We start from the raw sequence: 19,158 nt of genomic DNA on the forward strand, positions 1-19,158 counted from the left end.
GCCAGACTGCTCCAGACCATGCATCACTCCTTCCAAAAAAAAAAAAGAGAAAGGGTGAAAAAGAATGGGCTCTAGCATAATCTTCCCTTCCCCTGAATTCCCTACTTTTTCCATCCTTTCTTAATCCTGCTCACTCTGGCTTCTTGATGCCCTTACCTGAGTCATCGATAAGCAGCAATAGCAAGCAGCTGCTGGTGTCCCCATATTCTTTCCCTTTCCATCTTAATCTTAGCTCCTGGATTTAATCATTGGTTGACTACGAATTAGTGCCACCAGCCTTCCTCATCTCAAAACATGTTCCGGATGTTGCATTGTGATGTTACTTACATCATTTTGAAGATTCTAGGGTTGGGAAACAATGAAGCAGGATGTGTCAAAGGTTTCAGGACCCACTGAAAAAGAAAGGAGAAAAGGAAGTCCAGAAAAATTGCTGCCTAAAGTGTTATTCTCATCATGTTACTCCCCTGCTCGGAAAACAGTGATGGCCCTCTATTTCTCAATAAATCAATGATAAATGTCTTTCTTCTGCCCAGATTTCAGAGAAGGTATAAAATGACAACTCCTTTACTATCCAACCTTATTTCCCATCATATATCTTCTAATCCAATCAAGTCAATAGCCCCACTGTACTATAGTACAATGCTTTCATATCTCCTCCCACTCTCTCTTCTTGAGGTGTTTCCCTTTCCTAAGATACATGTGAAATGCTTTGAAAAACTTTTTTTAAATTTCCAAGACTTTTTAGTGGCTTCTCTAGAGGTCAAAATTATTTTTATAATAATACTAAAACATTTTAATTTCTTATTTGTTAAATATTAATGCATATGACTCACTTAGGCAAAAATTCTTTAGGGGTACTTAATAATTTTAAGGGGCCTTAAGATGAAAAAAATTTTGAGAACCACTATTCTGAGAAACTCTCTAAGTCTAGAAGTTGCAAAGAAAGTGCTACTCAACATTGAAGGTAGAAATTCCTCATCAGTACTCCAGAACTGCCTACACCCAAAAAAAAAATTAAATGAGTATCAACTGCTATGATATATGTAAAAGTACAAACCTTAAAGTGCCATATAAATTTTAACTATTATTAAAGCCAATCCAAAAAAAAGTTAATATTTGACATCAATTTTACAAACTAAGCTTATTTGGTCTTTATATTTTAATCCATGGATTTCAATGCATAGAGTCACACAAATTTTTGATCACTCATTAGGAATTTGTGTCCATTCATTCTTATTCACTTTCCTCAAATGTGGTCGATGCGTACTCCACTTTTTTGGTTTTGCATTTTTAACTCTTTAAGATTCCTTTGTAGGTTTCAAAAAATATGACTGCATTAAAATGAATATAAAGCTAGAAGGAATCTCCTAAATCATCTAGTTTGACTTTATAGGATTATCATTTTACAGATGAAAAAGATCATTAAAACTAAAGGACTTTCTCAAAATCATTGTGGCAATGAATTACAGAACCAAGATGAAATTCAAATCCTGGGATTCTAGTTCTAACCCTCTAAGTCCAATATCCTTACCATTTATTAGCCTTGTTATATTATAATATTCCATTACAATAAAGTACCAGAATTTATTTCACCATCTCCCTATTGTCAGACACTTAGATTGTTTCCAATTTGGGTTTGTTTATTTTTGAAAATACATATCATACTACATATAGTAAACATCTCTAAATAAATAGTCCTTAGTCAGTTGTATATGTGTTTGTGTGTATGTGTATGGGGGGCGGTGTTTTAATAGTACTCAGGTTATAAAGAAATTATTGGCTCAAACAATCTGATGGGGTGATGAGAGATCTTTTACTGATAAATTGCTCTCTGAAAAGATTCTACTGGAGGTTTTTTGTGGTTAAATGAAGTATTCTCAGTGTGGTGTAACAACTCTTCCCATAGGCTGAATCTGTAATTGCTCTCCAGTTTAGGAGTTCTGAACTGCAATGGGTTTTGCTGGTTGTGATCCTCATTAAGTTTGACTCTCCCAGGAGTCAAGGAGCCACCAAGTTGTCTAAAGAGGGACAAACTGGCTGGGGTCAGAAATAGGCAGATCAAAGCTCCAGTGTCAGTCAAATGGGACCAAACCTGTGAGTAGTCCCTGTACTTTCCAGTCTAGGAGAATGAAGAAATGCAGTCTTTGAAAATAAAACAAATTGGGGATGGCTAGGTGGTGTAGTGGATAAAGCACCAGCCCTGGAGTCAGGAGTACCTGGGTTCAAATCTGGTCTCAGACATTTAATAATTACCTAGCCATGTGGCCTTGGGCAAGCCACTTAACCCCATTGCCTTGAAAAGATCTAAAAAAAATAAAATAAAAATAAAAATAAAACAAATTAAAACAATGAAGAGGCATACCGATTCTTCCATAATTCTGCCAGAATAGAGTTCTATAGCATTTGGGGGGGGGCCTCTTAATGGGTATAAGTTTGTATCCCAAAATTGTTTTAATTTTAAGACACTATTAACATTTAAATACTTATTATTTACAATATATTAATACTATGCAAACCTAGCTTTATGTGGTTGGAGATCATCTAACCCAAAACTTTATTGTAGTAGTCAGCTCAAATTGACCTCAAAGACCTCAAGGAAGCCAGATGACTGCAAGGAATGTTTACAATACCATCCAGGTCTTGTTTTAGATTCACCCAGTGCTTGTATTTGGGTGCCTCCCATTAAAAATGGCATAAGTATAGACATCTCAATGGGTTTTGCCTGAAAAACTGCCCTCTCCATAAAACAGCATAACTGCTACATGTGGTTTGTGTGCTGGTCTGAATCCTATATAATATAAACATCACAGAGATTGAGCAGGGAGCCTTCTTCAGACTTTCTCCTCTACCAATTGTTCTAATAGATTTCTTCCTAAAATAATTTCAGATTCTGGGATTGTTCTTGTGACAAACAAGAATTTGCTTCCTCTTTTGAAAACTTTTCCTGTTCTTTGATTATTTGTTCATTGCAGACTCTAAAAGCCTTATGTTATACAGGATTAAGACAAGGGTGCCTTGCTCCCCACCACCACCCACCCTCTCCTCCCCACATGCAGTTAGACAATTTTACTTAGAAGGCAACTAGAAAACAAGTTAGATTGAGATGGATATGAGTAAATGCAAACATTCAATCAAATTTGTGTGAAGTCAAAACACAAACTTGGGTGGACCCAAAACAAGACCTGAGTGTGAGGACCCAAATAGGAATGATTTGGATAGATCCATAACCAGGGAGAACTCAAATTCCTTGTATCTATCTCTGGTATTCTTAGAGAGTTATTGGAGTCAGGTGATATTTTGAGGTAGAAATCTTTTAATCACATAAAGTCTCAAACATTTACTAGTTGTATGACCCTGGGCAAGTCACCTAAACCCTATTTGACTCAGTTTGCTCTTCTCTAAAATGAGCTGAAGAAGGCAATGGCAAACTACTTCAATATCTTTGCCAAGAAAACTCTAAATGGGGTCATGAAGAATTGGACATGACTGAAACAACTAAACAACAAAAATGCTTGATATTGTGCTAGGTACTGGAGAAACAGGAGCCTACAGTCTAATGGGGGAGACAAAGTGCAAAAAACTCTACAATCAAACAATATGAAAGATTAAGTGGAGATAATCAACAGAGAGAAGGTTTTGAAATTAAGAAGAATTAGGAAAGTTTTCCTATAGAAGAAGGGATTTTTTTTTGGAACTTGAAGGAATTCAGGAAAGCTAGGAAGTAAAGATGAGAAAGTAGACTATTTTAGACATAAAGGATGACCAGAAAAAGTGCCCTGAAACAGGAGATGGAGCATCTTGAAGGAGGAGTAGCTAGGCAGTGGCAGTTTATATGATGGGGACAAGGAGGAGCTAGCTGTAAGGTATAAGAAGATTGGAAAGATTATAAAGGGCTTTGAACATCAAACAGAATATTTCGTATTTGAACCTAGTGGTAATAGCATTTATTAACAAGTAAGAGTAGGAAATGACATGGTCAGACCTGTGCTTTAGGATGGTTATTTGACAACTGAATGAAGGAAAGCCTGGAAGAAGAGACTTGTGACAGAGAGCAATCAGAAGGTTATAGCAACAATCCAAATATGTGATGATGAGAACATGTAACAGCAATGTGGCTGGTCACATAGGCAAGAGATGAGACTAAAATAAAAATTCACAGTCCTTAGCAATCAATAGAATGAGGGGTAAAAAAGAAAATATAGAGGGTGACTCCTAGATCTTGAGCTTGGATGACTGGGAATGGTACCATAAATTCATATTCACAACATAAGTTTTGGGGGGAAAAATCAGTTCATTTTTGAACATGTTCAGTTTAAGAGTTTGGATATTTTGAGATTTTCAATAAATCATCAACAGAGAAATTAAGGCTATATTTGAGAAGTATCAGCATTAGAAATGATCATTGAATCCATGGGAGCTTACAAGATCATACAGGGTAACAGTACAGAAGAAAAAAAGAAGAGGGTCCAGGATGAAGATCCAATCAGATAAATAGGAGGATAACAACGAATATTATCAAGAAAGAAGAGGGTGGCAGTGTCAAAAGTTGCAGAGCAGTCAAGGAAGATGATGTTGGAGAGGTCATTAGTTTTGTCAATTAAGCAATCATTGTCAACTTTGGAGAGAGCAGTTTCAGTCAAAAAACTGGAAACTTACTCCACATTGCTGAGAGTTTTAAAAAAAGAGTGTGAGTAAAAGAAGTAAAAGTATTATAGATTGCCTTTTGGAGGAGTTTAGCCACATAAATATAGAATAATATCTAGTGTAGATGGATAGAACAAGGAAGAGTTTTTCAAACATATGGAAAACATGGACATATCTGTGGTCAGTTGAGAAACAACCTATACAAGGGTAAAGATTGAACATAAGTGATAGAATGGGGATAATAGAGAGGACATTCTATTGGAGAAGACTGGAAGGAATGGTATCAACTTGTGCATGCAGAATGGTTTACCTGAGCAAGGAAAAGGATCACCTCATCATGTGAGACAAGGATGAAGGAGAATAAAGGGGAAGACATCTACATGATGCAAGATGAGTAGAAGCAGGGAAAGGGAACTCTGAAAGAATGGCCTCAATTTTTTCAGGAAAATGAGAGGCAAACTTCTCTGCTGGGGGTGGGGGGAGACAGGGAGGTGTGGGTGGATTGAGGAGGGTGAAAGGATTTGGAAGACCTACTGTGGTGCATGAAAAGTGATTTTGTTGTTATTGTTCAATCTGTCAGGCATAACCAACTCTACATACATGGACAAAGTCCATGGAATTTTCTTAGCAAAGAAACTGGAGTGGTTTGTTATTCCCTTCTTCAGGGAATTTTACTTCATTTTATATCTGAGAAAGCTGAGGCAGAAAAGATTAAGTGACTTGTCCAAGTTCACATAGTAAGTATCAAAGGTCAGATTTTAACTCAGATTTTCTTGACTCCAGGCCCAGTGTGCTATCCACTACAGCACCTAGGTAATTATGGAGATATAAAGAATTGATTTGCACTAGTGGGGACCCAATTGAGATAATGGAACATAAATTTGTAGTGGGCCAAGTCAGCTCAGTTTCATAATCTTCTCCAGCTTTGATCATCATCAATGTAATGTAGGAATGAAAGAAATGGATGGTGAGAATGATACAAGGTTGAGGCTTGGCAGGACAAAACCAATAATATGATAAAGGAAAAAAGGTTTCAAGATGACAATGTAGAGTTGAATTAGTTCACCAAAAGTTCATGATGGAGAAGAGAGGAAAGTATAGATGAAATAGAGTATTAACCTGAGAAAGATCTGAGAAGTGGAAGGACTGGAAATTAAGGTGAAGTTGATGAACAATGTTTGAAGTTGTAAGTCAAAGAGAGAAGTGGAATGAGAATGGAAGGATCACAGATAAAATCACGTTTTGTGTGCATAGATGAGTTGGAGCAGAGGACTAGTTCATAAAAAATTGGTAATTTGAGGAACCATGAGATTAGAATGTTAAAGGCAATATCTATAGATATAGATTAGATATAGATATAGCTATAGATAGATATAGATATAGATGTAGATGTAGATTAGATATAGATGTAGGTGTAGGTGTAGGTGTAGGTGTAGGTGTAGGTGTAGGTGTAGGTGTAAGTGTAGATGTACATGTAGATGAGATGTAGATGTAGATGTAGATGTAGATGTAGATGTAGATGTAGATGTAGATGTAGATGTAGATGTAGGTGTAGGTGTAGGTGTAGGTGTAGGTGTAGGTGTAGGTGTAGGTGTAGGTGGTAGGTGTGGGTGTGGGTGTGGGTGTGGGTGTGGGTGTGGGTGTGGGTGTGGGTGTGGATATAGATAGATAGATATAGATATAGATATAGATATAGATATAGATATAGATATAGATATAGATAGATATAGATATAGAGATATAGATATAGATATAGATATAGATATAGATATAGATATAGATATAGATATAGATATAGATATAGATATAGATATAGATATAGATATGAATCCTAGAATGAGAGTAGAGATGAGGAGGAAAGACTAGTCAAACACTGGACTCACTGGAGAAAGATGGGGAATGTCTGGAGATCAGTAGACAAGAGCAACAATACTTCCCATTCAACAAATCCCAAGTTTGTCTTTTAGTTTTCCTTGAAACCAGCTCCTTCTCCCTACTTCCTCATTTCATTACACCATATCTATCCTCAAAACCTTTGAGTCATAAATTCAGAAATAAAAAGAGGAGGTAACTGGAGTTTGTTGGGGATTAGTAATTTTGACCAAGGATCCCACTCTTTGGAGTCATCAGTTTGTGCTTTCTTGTACACTGGAGAAGAAGGGAGTTTGGGTGGGAGGTATCTGAATGAGGCTTGGCAGGGCATCTGAAGAAGCTGAGGCAGAAAAGATTAAGTGACTTGTCCAAGTTCACATAACTATTAAGTATCTGAGGTCAGATTTTAACTCAGATCTTCTTAATCTGGTCTATCTGAATATATGATTCAAACTTATTCTCCTACTAGGTCTTACTGATTCTGCTAGTGACTTTTTAATTTATTTTCCATGTTATTCTCAAAGTCATGGCCTCAATTTTGTCCTTAATATTTTTTTTCAAAATTCTCAACATTAGGGGCAATTCAGTGAATAGAGAGCACTGGAGGACCTGAGTTCAAATATGTCTCAGATACTTGATACTTACTAGTTATGTGACTCTGGACAAGTCATTTATCCCAGATTACTTTGCCCCCCCCCCAAATAAAATTCTCAGCATTGTCCAAGATTTGGGGCGAACTAATTATCTGACAAAAATTTCTGGAAAACAAGTTGGCAGAAACTATATAAAAAAATCAACACATCTAACACTATATGTCAAGATCCTTATCTTAGATACATGGTTAAGCATAAAGGATGAAACCTTTAAGAAAATTAGAAGACCAAGGGGCAGCTAGGTGGTGCAGTGGATAGAGCACAGCCCCTGGAGTCAGAAGGACCTGAGTTAAAATCTGACCTCAGACACTTAATAATTACCTAGCTGTGTGACCTTGGGCAAGTCACTTAGCCCCACTGCTCTGCAAAAAAACCAAACAAACAAAAGAAAATAAAATTAGAAGAACATAGGATAACTTACCTATTAGGTCTCATGATGAAAAATGCTATCCATATCCAGAGAAAGAATTGATAGAGTCTTTTTAACTTTATTTTTCTTGATGTTTTTACCTCTAGGAGAAGATTAAAGGGAGAGGGGAGAGGAGGAAGAGACTGCATTTTTTATATATATGTATATACATGTATATACATATTACACATATATACATATACATATTTTATATACATGTATAACCCATATCAAATTATCTGTCCTCTCAATGAGGGAGCAAGGGAAGGAGGAAAAGAGGGAGAGAACTCAGGATTCAAAACTTTAAAAAAAACTAATGTTAAAAATTGTTTTGTAAATGTATTTGGAAAAAATAAACATTTTTTAAAAAAATTATCAGCATTGTTGAGTAGCCTGACTAAAGATATCTCTGAACAAGAGTCTTACTTTGACTGCTGCTATCAAGTGGCTATTCTCCATGAGGTAAAAACCTCAGTGAAGAAAGTCAATTGCCCCTCAAGGCAATCCATCCCTCTTTGGTTAACTCTAGTTGCTTAGAAATTCTTTTTACATTTCTATAATCTGTCTCTCTTTAACTTTTCATTGCGTCTAGCATTGTTATCTAGAACCAAGTAGAACAAATCTTTTCTGCTTTCCATGAGACAACTCTTGGTTAATGGACAGTCCCTGGATTATTATAGTTGACTTTCATTTACCCTTTTCATCTATACTGAAGGATCATCATCCACAATCTAAGTAAAGATTTATGTGGGACTCTATTTTGGACCCACTTCTTTTACTGTACTTTCTTTCTTGGTGATCTCATCAGAATCTATGAATCCAATGATCCTCTCTGTGTAAATGATTTCCAAATTTGGCCTTAATCTCTCCCTGAAGCTTGATTCTCATACCATCACATTCTTGTAAGACATTTCCATCTGATTGTTCCATAAAAATCTCAAACATGAATACCACTACTGGGTCTATACCCTGAAGAGATTATGGAAAAAGGGTAAAAACATCACTTGTATGAAAATTTTAATAGCAGCCCTATTTGGGGTGGCAAAGAAATGGAAATTGAGTGAATGTCCATCAATTGGGGAATGGCTTAATAAACTGTGGTATATGTATGTGATGGAACACTATTGTTCTATTAGAAACCAGGAGGGGTGGGAATTCAAGGAAGCCTGGTAAGGATTGCATGAAGTGATGCTGAGTGAGATGAGTAGAACCAGAAGAATATTGCAACACCCTAACAGCAACATGGGGGTGATGATCAATCTTAATGGACTTGTTCATTCATCAGTGTAACAATCAGGCACAATTTGGGGGTATCTGCAATGAAGAATACCATCTGTATCAAAAGGAAGAATTGTGGAATTTGAACAAAGGCCAAAGACTATTGCCTTTAATTAAAAAAAAACTTATCTTGTTATGTTATTTTGCTATCTCTTATGCTTTATTTTTCTTCCTTAAGGATATGATTTCTCTCACATCACATTCAACTTAGATCAATATATACCTTGGAAACAATGTATACCATGGAAACAAGACTATCAGACTGCCTTCTGTGGCAGGTGGTGGGGAGGGAAGTGAGATTAGGGGAAAAATTGTAAAATTCAAAATAAATAAATTTTAAAATGTTTTTTTAAAAAAAAGAATCTCAAACATGACATCATCACCTTTCCCAAACTCCCCCATTTCTGTCAAGGCCATCATCATCCTTCCAGTCATCCTGGTTTACAATCTTAGAACCAACCTCATCTCACAGATCTAAACAGTTGCCCAGTCTTGTCAAGTCTAACTCTGAAAAACCTCTCATATCTGTGACCCTCCTTCCAATAACACCCCAATCACCCTAGGATAGATCATCATAACATCTCACATAAAACATATCAATAAACTTCTAATTATTCTCTATTCATCGAGTATCTCCCCTTTTCAATTTTCCTTCCTCTCAAGTGTCAAAATGATATTTATAAAACACAAGTCTGAACCTGCTATGTTCCCCTCCTAGATAAAACACAGATTCCTGCATTTGACTTTGAAAGTTCTTTCTGGAATCTGCTGGCATGGAGCCAAAGTGGCAGCATAAAGCTAACATTGCTCCCAGAGCTTTTCCCTATGCAATGTTAAATGAAACTTCCATACAGATATTGAAGCTACATATCCCACCAAAAAAAAAAGAAAGATAATACTAAGTTTTTAACTGTAGATATCATGGAGGATCTTCAATGAAGGTCTGTCACTTTGTGGGGAAAGAAGGAAGTAAAACCCAGTGAAGCATGAGAGTAGGAAAGGCAGCAGAAGGCTTCTAGCCACAGAACAACCCAGGCCCCAACAACTAGATTAGCCAGAGGGTCCCATCTCTAGCAAAAGTTTGAACCCTGGAAACACTGAGGAACAGGCAGGACTGGGTTGGAAATAAACCACTGCATAGCAGAGCCTGGACATAAAGGAAGAAATAAATCTCTGCACAGACAATGTCTGGGTTGCATAGGCAACATCTTGGCAAATGTTAAGTCAGGGATCCAACCCCAACCCCAGCACAAAAAAGCTCTAGATTATGCTACCTATACCCCAGGAGCAGAGCTCAACATTCAAAGTGAGGAAAAAAAAGAGCACTAACTATAGGAAGCTACTAGTGATATAGATAAGATAAAGATGTCATCTCAGAAGAAGAAAGCAGTGACAAATTACCTACATGGGAAGTCTCAAAGGAGTTTATGAATTGTACTGAAATCCAAAACCTCATAGAAAAGTTTTTAAAAGATTTTAAAAATCAAAGAAGTGAGGGAAAGGGAAAATGGGGAAAAGAAATGAGAACTATACAGGAAAATTATGAAAAACTGACCAAAGAATTCAAGTCCTTTAAAAGTAAAAATAACCAAATGGAAAAAATTGCAGTTCTTCAAAAAATAAAATCAACCAACTAGAAAAGGAATGCAACTCATCTAAAAATCAAATTGAGTAACTGAAAAAGGCATGCAACTCACCTAAAAATCAAATCTACCAATTGGAAAGGGAATCCAAATCAACAAAAAGTAAAATTAACCTACTGGAAAAAGAAACACAAAAGCTCATTGAAGAAAATAAACCCTAAAAATTAGAATTGGGCAAATAGAATTAGTGAATCTATGAGAACCAAGATTCTAACAAAATCAAAAATCTGAAAAAATTGAAGAAAATGTAAAGTACCCTTTAGGAAAATAGATCCAGGAGAATAATTTACAGATTAATGATCACCAAAACGCCTGAATCAAAAGAAGATTAGTCAAAGAGAGATTCTCATATTCTCGTTGGAGAAGAATTATTTACCTATCCTTCTTTCTCCCAACAGTTCTCATTCCTGGAAGATGTGGTTGAGTTTCACCCTTTGACATTTAACATAAGTAAGTCCTTTGGCCATCCTTTCCCTTCATGTCCACCTTCATGACTGATACCTGTCTAGGTTTTGAACTGTTGCTCCCTACACAGGTGAAGTCAGCCCATGAATCTCCTTTCAAAGTATCAATCAATGTGAATCTATTAAGTTGTTGATACTAAGCTAAGCACTAGAGATTACAAATCAGAAATGAAAATCTCTGCCTCTAAGGAACTTGCATTGTACTGATAATGCATTCTAATGATAAGGACAGCATTTACAATCTAACTGCATACAAATATATGCAAATATATTCAAAATTAATACCCTATTAGTTTGTGAAGACAACCAGTACAAAGCCAAGGAGATGGGATATGAAAAGTTGTGTGTGAGGATGAGCAAATAAGCCATTATGTTGGGACCACAGAACATACCAAGAGGCAATACAAAAGAAGACTGAAAAACTGGAAGAGGGACCAATGCACCCAAATAAAGCTAAAAGTAGGTAAGAATTGAAGGTGTTTAATTAATTAATTAATTAATTTAGATTTTTTGCAAGGCAAATGGGGTTAAGTGGCTTGCCCAAGGCCACACAGCTAGATAATTATTAAGTGCCTGAGGCTGGATTTGAACTCAGGTACTCCTGACTCCAAGGCCAGTGCTCTATCCACTGCGCCACCTAGCAGCCCCTGAAGGTATTTAATTTAGAAGGAAAATTTTTAAAAAATATAATAATAATTTAGAAGGAAAATCAACTGCCTCCTTCCTTCAGGTTTCTAGGCATCACCCATCCACAATAGGCAGGGCAATGGAGAAGGAGATTTATTTGAGATCACAAAGATAACTGCCTCTGAGAGAAACAACTCCAGCTTTCAATTTACCAACTCTCTGCCAACAATGCTCATCAACTGTGTGCCAGATACTATGCTAAGCTTAGCTGTTGACTCATTCTGGGTTCAGATTCTGGCCAGATTTATTTAATCTTTTCCCCAGTTGAGTGGGGGCATCATCATAATAATAATAATTATATATATATACATATATACATTATATGAAATCTCTTTTGTTTTCCTGGAGCCTTGAGTTGGAGACAAAAATCTTAGCAATTAGAAGGCTTTTTCCTTTCTCTTTAATCAATCTTAGCCATCCTCTGAATTGCCTTTGAACAAAGAAGACACAGAAACCAATAATGCCTGAGTTAATTAAAGCTTTATCTTAATAATGGTTTTAGAGCAGTATGTTGGACCCTTTTGACAGACTGAGAGAAAGTGAAGGGGCTCCTCCTCAGAATAATTTTTAAAAAACAATTGGAGGGGCAACTAAGTGGATAGAGCACTGGCCCTGGAGGCAGGAGAACCTAAGTTCAATTCTGGTCTCAGAACTTAATAATGGCCTAGTTGTGTGACCTTGGGCACTTCATTGCCTTAAATTAAAAAAAAATAAATTTTTAAAGACAAATTTTAAGGGGCAGCTAGGTGGCACAGTGGATAGAGCACCGGCCCTGGAGTCAGGAGGACCTGAGTTAAAATCCGGCCTCAGACACTTAATAATTACCTAAACTGTACGGCCTTGGGCAAGCCACTTAACCCCATTGCCTTGCAAAAACCTGAAAAAAGAAAAAAAAAGACAAATGTTAAAAACCAATTGGGGAAAACACCAAATTTTAACTAGAGATTAGTGAAAATGAAAATGTAATTGTTTTTCCATCTATCTTTCCATGAAGCCCTTGAAATTCATCCATGGAACCTCTAGATGGAGAGATAGAGAAAAAGATGTTTATAATAGATGAATCTTTGTCTATCTAAATATATCTACAGATAAGTATAGATGATGTTGATGTAGATAATTTTAAAGAAACTTCTCAATAAATTTCCTTTCTTAAAAGCTATTGATCAGGGCAGCTAGGTGGCGCAGTGGATAGAGCACCAGAGCACCTGGAGTCAGGTAACCCCATTGCCTTGCAAAAAAAAAAAACTAAAAAAAAAAAGCTATTGATAAAAAAAATTAAAAAATTAAAAATAAAAAAGCTATTGATATTCATTGGTTAAATGATCCTAGGGCACTAATAATAACAAGAAGGCATTAAAGATAGTGCTAATTGAAGTTGGAGAGAATGTGTTAGAAAGATATGTTCCTCAGGGTAACTTAGTCATGGACCCTGTGGGTAATTGATTTATCAGTCCGAACATGGGTCGAGATAGAGGGCCCCAGAGAGGCAACTGATGGCACAGTAGCTAGATCACTGGGCCTGGATTCAAGAAATCCTAAATTCAAATCTAACCTTAAACACTTACCAACTTTGTGACTTCTAGACAAGTCACTTAACTTTTGTTTACCTCAGTTTCCTCAACTGTAAAATGGGCATAAGACCTACATTCCATAGTTGTTGTAGGAATAAAATAAGACAAAATTTGTAAAGCACTTAGCACCATGTCTGGAACACAGTAGATACTAACTGGTTTCCTTCCTTCCATAATTTAACAACCAGTTCTCCAGGATTAAAAAATTATACATAATATATTTTTAATAATAAGCATTAATAATAAGAATTATTAACATTTTCCATTACTTTCTGAAGTATAAAGATCAGCAAAACAATAAATTGAGTCTGATTTGTGCCATTTGCTGATTTCCACGATGTAAATGTTCACTGAAAATTTAACAATCATCTCTCAAAAGCAAATTCAAGTCAGCTCCAGCACACGCCTGACCACATTATAAATCATTTGTTTTTATTTACATTAGGTAAATATATTATAATATATAATATGAACAGGTCATAGATAAGACTTTTAACAGGAATATGGAAATTAATCATTTTGATAAAGTTATGAAATACACTTTATGTTTTTTCAACCTTAGACTATACAAGATGAGAGAATCTTGGCCAAGGCACTAAAAGAATCTAGTACCTATAACCTGGTTAATCTATTCCTCCAGAAACAGTGGGTTAAAGAGGTGATTCAGATTGAAATTCAGATTCAAATAAGGTCATGACACTTATAAGAATTAAATAGAGTCTATTTTCTCTTATACTGTGAGATCCTGTAGAGATGGAAAGTATCGTTATCTCAGAGCACCATCTGGTGGCTAATATAAAAATTACAGCCTGAATCACTGGACCACCCACCTGTCTCTTCACTCTAGTAAACCACATAAATCAAGTACTTTTTTTCAAAAATCATTTTGGGAGTTTAATCATATCATGTAATGAAATAGCTTATACCAATGAGAGATGTTGTAGTAAACTATTTTTAAAAAGTAAAAAAATTTTTTTTGAAAAATAAATATAATTAATTGAAAATATGTGAAAGGTTTCCATCAAGCAAAATACTGAACACACCCTTTCTCTCTCTCTCTCTCTCTCTCTCTCTCTCTCTCTCTCTCTCTCTCACACACACACACACACACACATACACACACACACACACACACAACCGAGGTAGTGTGATAAAAGAGATAGAGTTGGCCTCAAAGTTAGGGTGAGTTGTGCTCAACTGCCCTCTGAAACATTCTGGTTGGGTTTTTTTTTTTAAGTTTAATATTTTATTTTTAGATCTTTTCTCCCAGATACATGCAAGAGCAAGTTTCAATATGTACTTCCAAAACCATTATTTCCAAATTCTGTCCATTCCTCACACCACACTCCCCCCATTGAGAAAGTCAGTTATTTGGTTTAGGTGAAAAACATGTAGCCATGAAAAACATTACTACAGTAGTCATGTTGTAAAAGTAAACATAATCACCATGAACAAAGAAAGAGAAATTTCAAGGAAAATAAAATGAGAAAAAATAATGTATGCTTCAGTCTGTATTTAGACACCATCAATTCTGTCTTTGGGATGAATATGTCCATTAGAGAAATTGGTTCAATATTTTTTTCCACAATTGCTCTTGCTAGCTATATTTCCCTCCATCCTATTCTCCCCCAACTCCATTTTATTTTACTCTCCTTTCACCCTGATCTTCCTTATAAGTTGCCCTATCTTCTCCCACAGTCTATCCTCTCTTCTATTACCTTCACCCCAATTCCATTCCCCTTGTCCTGTTTTTCCCTTCCCTTTCCTCTCCTATTTTCCTCTATGGTAAAATAAGATTTCTATACCCAATTGAGTGTGTATGTACCTCTCTGAATCACTTCTGATAAGAGTGAAGGCTCACTCTCTCTGCCTCATCTTTCCCCTTTCACTCCACTGCAAAAGCTTTTACCTTGCTACTTTTATGTGAGATAACTTACCCTATTCTACCTCTTTTTCCCTTTCTCCCCCATTAACTACATCTTTTTAATATATTATACCTTCAAATTCAACTCCCTCCTGTGCCTTGTCCATATATGCTTCTTCTAACATAAATATCATCATCATCTTCCCATGCAGTTCAACATCATTAAGTCGTTCATAATTTGCCATTCCTTCTTTATGCTTCACCTGAGTCCTGTACTTGAAGATCAAACTTTCTGGTCAGCTCTGGTCCTTTCATTTGAAAAGTATGAAAGTCTTCTATTTCAGTGAATATCCATCTTTTCCCCTGAAAGAGGATATTCAGTTTTTCTGGGGAGTTGATTCTCAATTGTAAACCAACCTCTTTTGTCTTCTGGAAGATCATATTTCAAGCCCTATGAGGAGTGTTAGGATTCAACCTGTTTGCACCAGTTTGTCAAAACCAATACTTAATTTTATTGGTGAACAGGTTTTTAATTTTTTTGAATCCCACCACTGCCTACAAGCTCTTAATGAAGAAGCAGCTAAATCTAATGTTACCCTGATGATGGCAGCATGATATTTGAAGTTTCTTTCTGGCTGCTTGTAATATTTTCTTCTTGACTTGGAAGTTCTGAAATTTGGCTATAATATTCCTGGTAGTTTTCATTTTGGGATCTCTTTCAGGAGATGCCCAGTAGATTCTTTCAACTTCTGCTTTACCTCCACTTTTAGGATATCAGGACAGGTTTTCTGGAGAATTTCTTGAAAAATGATTTCTAGGCTCTTTTTTTTTTGGTCATGACTTTGATAGTCCAATAATTTTTAAATTATCTCTCCTGAATCTGTTTTTCAGGTCGGTTGTCTTTCCAATTAGATAGTCACATTTTCTTCTAGTTTTTTTTCATTCTTTTGAGTTTGTTTTATTGATTCTGGATTTCTCCCAAAGATATCTGGTTCCCTGAGCTCCATTCTACATTTGAAAGAATTCTTTTCATCTGAGAGCTTTTGTATCTCCTTTTCCATCTGTCCATTTCTGCTTTTTAAGGTATTCTCCTCACTGATCTTCTAGATTACTTTTTCCATTTGATCCAAGCTGCTTTTTACAATATTTTCTCTGACATTTTTTGTATCTGCTTCACCAAGATGCTCATTTGTTCTTCATGGATTTTCCTGCATCACTCTCATTTTTCTTCCCAATCTTTTCCTCTACCTCCTATATGTGATTTTCAAAATCTTTTTTGAGCTCTTCCAGAGCCTGAGATCAATTCATAGTTTTCTTGGGGGCTTTGAATTCAGAAGTTTTTGACTTTGTTATGTTCTGAGTATGTATTTTGATCCTCCATAGGACCAAAGTAATTGTCTATGGTCAGAGATTTTTTCATGTTGTTTGCTCATTTCCCCAGCCTATGACTTGATGTTAACTCTTTGTTAAAGTGGGGCTCTGCTTCCAGGGCAGAGGATACACTGTCCCAAGCTTTTAGGGGGATTTTGCAGCTATTTTCAGAGATACTCCCAGGGACCTGAAAGTTCTCAATTCCTCCAAAGTCTTATGAGAGGCTATGACTGCTCTCCTGGCCTGTGCTCTGATCTGTGGGTGACCACAAGCACTCCCCCTCTGCCCAGGAACTGTGAGGAGGGTCCCTGCTCTGCTGCAAGCAATGAACTCTGTTTTACTTCTGCTTCTTTTCCTGAGACTTGGGGTCCCAGACTATGTCCTGAATCTGAGTATGGGTGAAGCAACAAAGGCCCCAGGGACCTCTGTAATCTTCCATAACCCCCTACCTATTTGTGAGCTGAGCACTGGGAATCAACTGCTGGGTGGCTCCCCAGGTCTGCTCCTGATCTCTTGGAGCTGGATCTACACTGAGGCCTATGCTGGACTAGATTCTGTTCTCACCTTGGTGTGGTAGAGTTTTTCTACTGATCTTCCCAATTGTTCTTGGCAATCCTTGGGCTGAGAAGTCTGGAAATCTCTTCCACTGCCATGGACCCTGGCACCCTCCAGTCAGTTCCTGGATGGCTGGAACTGGTTTGCAGCTGTGCTGGGGGCCCTTTCTAACCCTGGTGCAACAGACCCTTTCTGCAGCTCTTCCAAGTTGTCTTGGGCTAAAAAATTGTTTTGCTCAGTCTTTTTGTGGATTCTGCACTCTAGGTTAGAATAATTATTTAAAGGTATTTGGATTGGTTTGGGGAAAACTTGCTAGAATACTTACCCTTACTCTTAACATCTTGGCTCCACCCCTCTATAAATCAAATACTTCTAAGGAGATGAGAATCCCTGCATCTATATAATGAAAGGAATTGACTTTTATAATTCTACATATAAACTAAGAACAGTTGAACCTTTGTCCTTTTTCTGGTCCAACTTTATTTTAATATCTTTCCAGAGAGATAAGTAGAGGTAGATTTAGAGGTGCAACCATAGCATGCTAGATAGAGTACCAAATTCATACAGTCTTGAGCATTTAGTTTCAAATCTCACCTTTAACATTTATTAGCTATGTAAGCCCAGCATAATACATTGAATATAATATGACTAAATATATGTGTATATGCTGACTTTAATTTAATTGCTGAAAGCCCACTGTGTACTCCTAAGGTCTTGAATTTCTTGCCCAGGACTTCATAATTCTGAAGAATCTTTTCTTTTATTGCTATACATCAACTGAACTTTTGATGGAAAATTACCATTATATCCATAATGGAATATGAAAGGTACCTTTTATTATAATTGTGATTTGGACAGATATAAGAATATTATACATATTAATAAAAGAAATGTTTGTGTATTTTTGTATGTGTGAAAGTGAATTACAGAAAGAGAAGCAGAAATAGGAAATAAGTGTCAGACAATCCTTAAACCCTGAATGCAGGAAAAAAATTGACCTCATCTTCAATTAAGTCACCACTAATTGATGCAGGAAACACTACTATCAAAAAAAAGAACTATTACTTGCTATAATTTTGTAGTAGTTGATCATAAATATGTTATGTGCAAGAAAAATAATTAGCATTTGGTTCATAGGAAGACAATGTCAATGAAACCATTATCAAAAACTGAAACTATGTGAATACAAGCATGTTCCTAAGAGTGAGACAAGATTACAAAATGCTGGGTGGTTTTTGGTTTGAGGTTTGGTTTTTGTTTTTTTGTTTTTTAAAGAGATTGAGGAAGGAAATTTTGTTTTTCACAAAGTACTTGAGAAACTTGAGAATCATTTGGATGTTGTGAAATATGAGATACCAGAATTGAAGAAAAAAATCTGAAAATTAATGGCACAAAAGTAATAATATAACCAGAAATCCAAGTGATACATCAGAAGAAACTGCTATGTTGAAACAGAAAATAAATTCTACCAAAAAAGGAGTGTCACTAATACATTGTTGGTGGAGCTGTGAACTAATCCAACCTTTCTGGAGAGTAATTTGGAATTATGCCCAAAGGACAAAAAAATGTGCATACCCTTTGATCCAGTAATACCACTATTGGATCTATACCCTGAAGAGATTATGAAAAAGGTTAAAAACATCACTTGTACAAAAATATTAATAGCAGCCCTGTTTGTGGTAGCAAAGAATTGGAAATTGAGTGAATATCCATCAATTGGAGAGTGGCTTAACACACTGTGGTATATGTATGTGATGGAACACTATTGTTCTATTAGAAACCAGGACAGATGGGAATTTGGGGAATCCTGAAAGGATTTGCATAAACTGATGCTGAGCAAAATGAGCAAAACTAGAAGAACATTGTACACTCTAACAGCAACATGGGAGTGATGATCAACCTTAATGGACTTGCACATTTCATCAGTGCAACAATCAGGCATAAATCTGGGATATCCGCAATGGAGAATGCCATCTGTATCCAGAGAAAGAATTGTGGAGTTTGAACAAAGACTATTACCTTGAATTTAAAAAAAAAGTTATCTTCTTATGTAATTTTGCTATCTCTTATACTTTTTTCCTTAAGGATATGATTTCTCTCTCATCACATTCAACTTAGATCAATGAATACCATGGAAACAGTGTAAA

The 19,158-nt window shown here is 36.2% G+C and overlaps 1 protein-coding gene across 3 annotated transcripts in view; it reads right to left on the minus strand.

Annotated features, from left to right (window-relative positions):
• TREML2 (triggering receptor expressed on myeloid cells like 2) overlaps nt 1-295 on the minus strand; it is a 77,711-nt gene extending 77,416 nt beyond the window's left edge. For all 3 annotated transcript variants that reach the window (XM_074236899.1, XM_074236903.1, XM_074236902.1), the window contains exon 1: nt 157-295. The gene's annotated coding sequence lies outside the window, so the exon portion shown is untranslated. The remainder of the gene's footprint in view (nt 1-156) is intronic.
• Nucleotides 296-19,158: the final 18,863 nt, after the last annotated feature.

Source organism: Macrotis lagotis, chromosome 5 (genome assembly GCF_037893015.1).
Source record: "Macrotis lagotis isolate mMagLag1 chromosome 5, bilby.v1.9.chrom.fasta, whole genome shotgun sequence".
Taxonomy (NCBI): domain Eukaryota; kingdom Metazoa; phylum Chordata; class Mammalia; order Peramelemorphia; family Peramelidae; genus Macrotis; species Macrotis lagotis.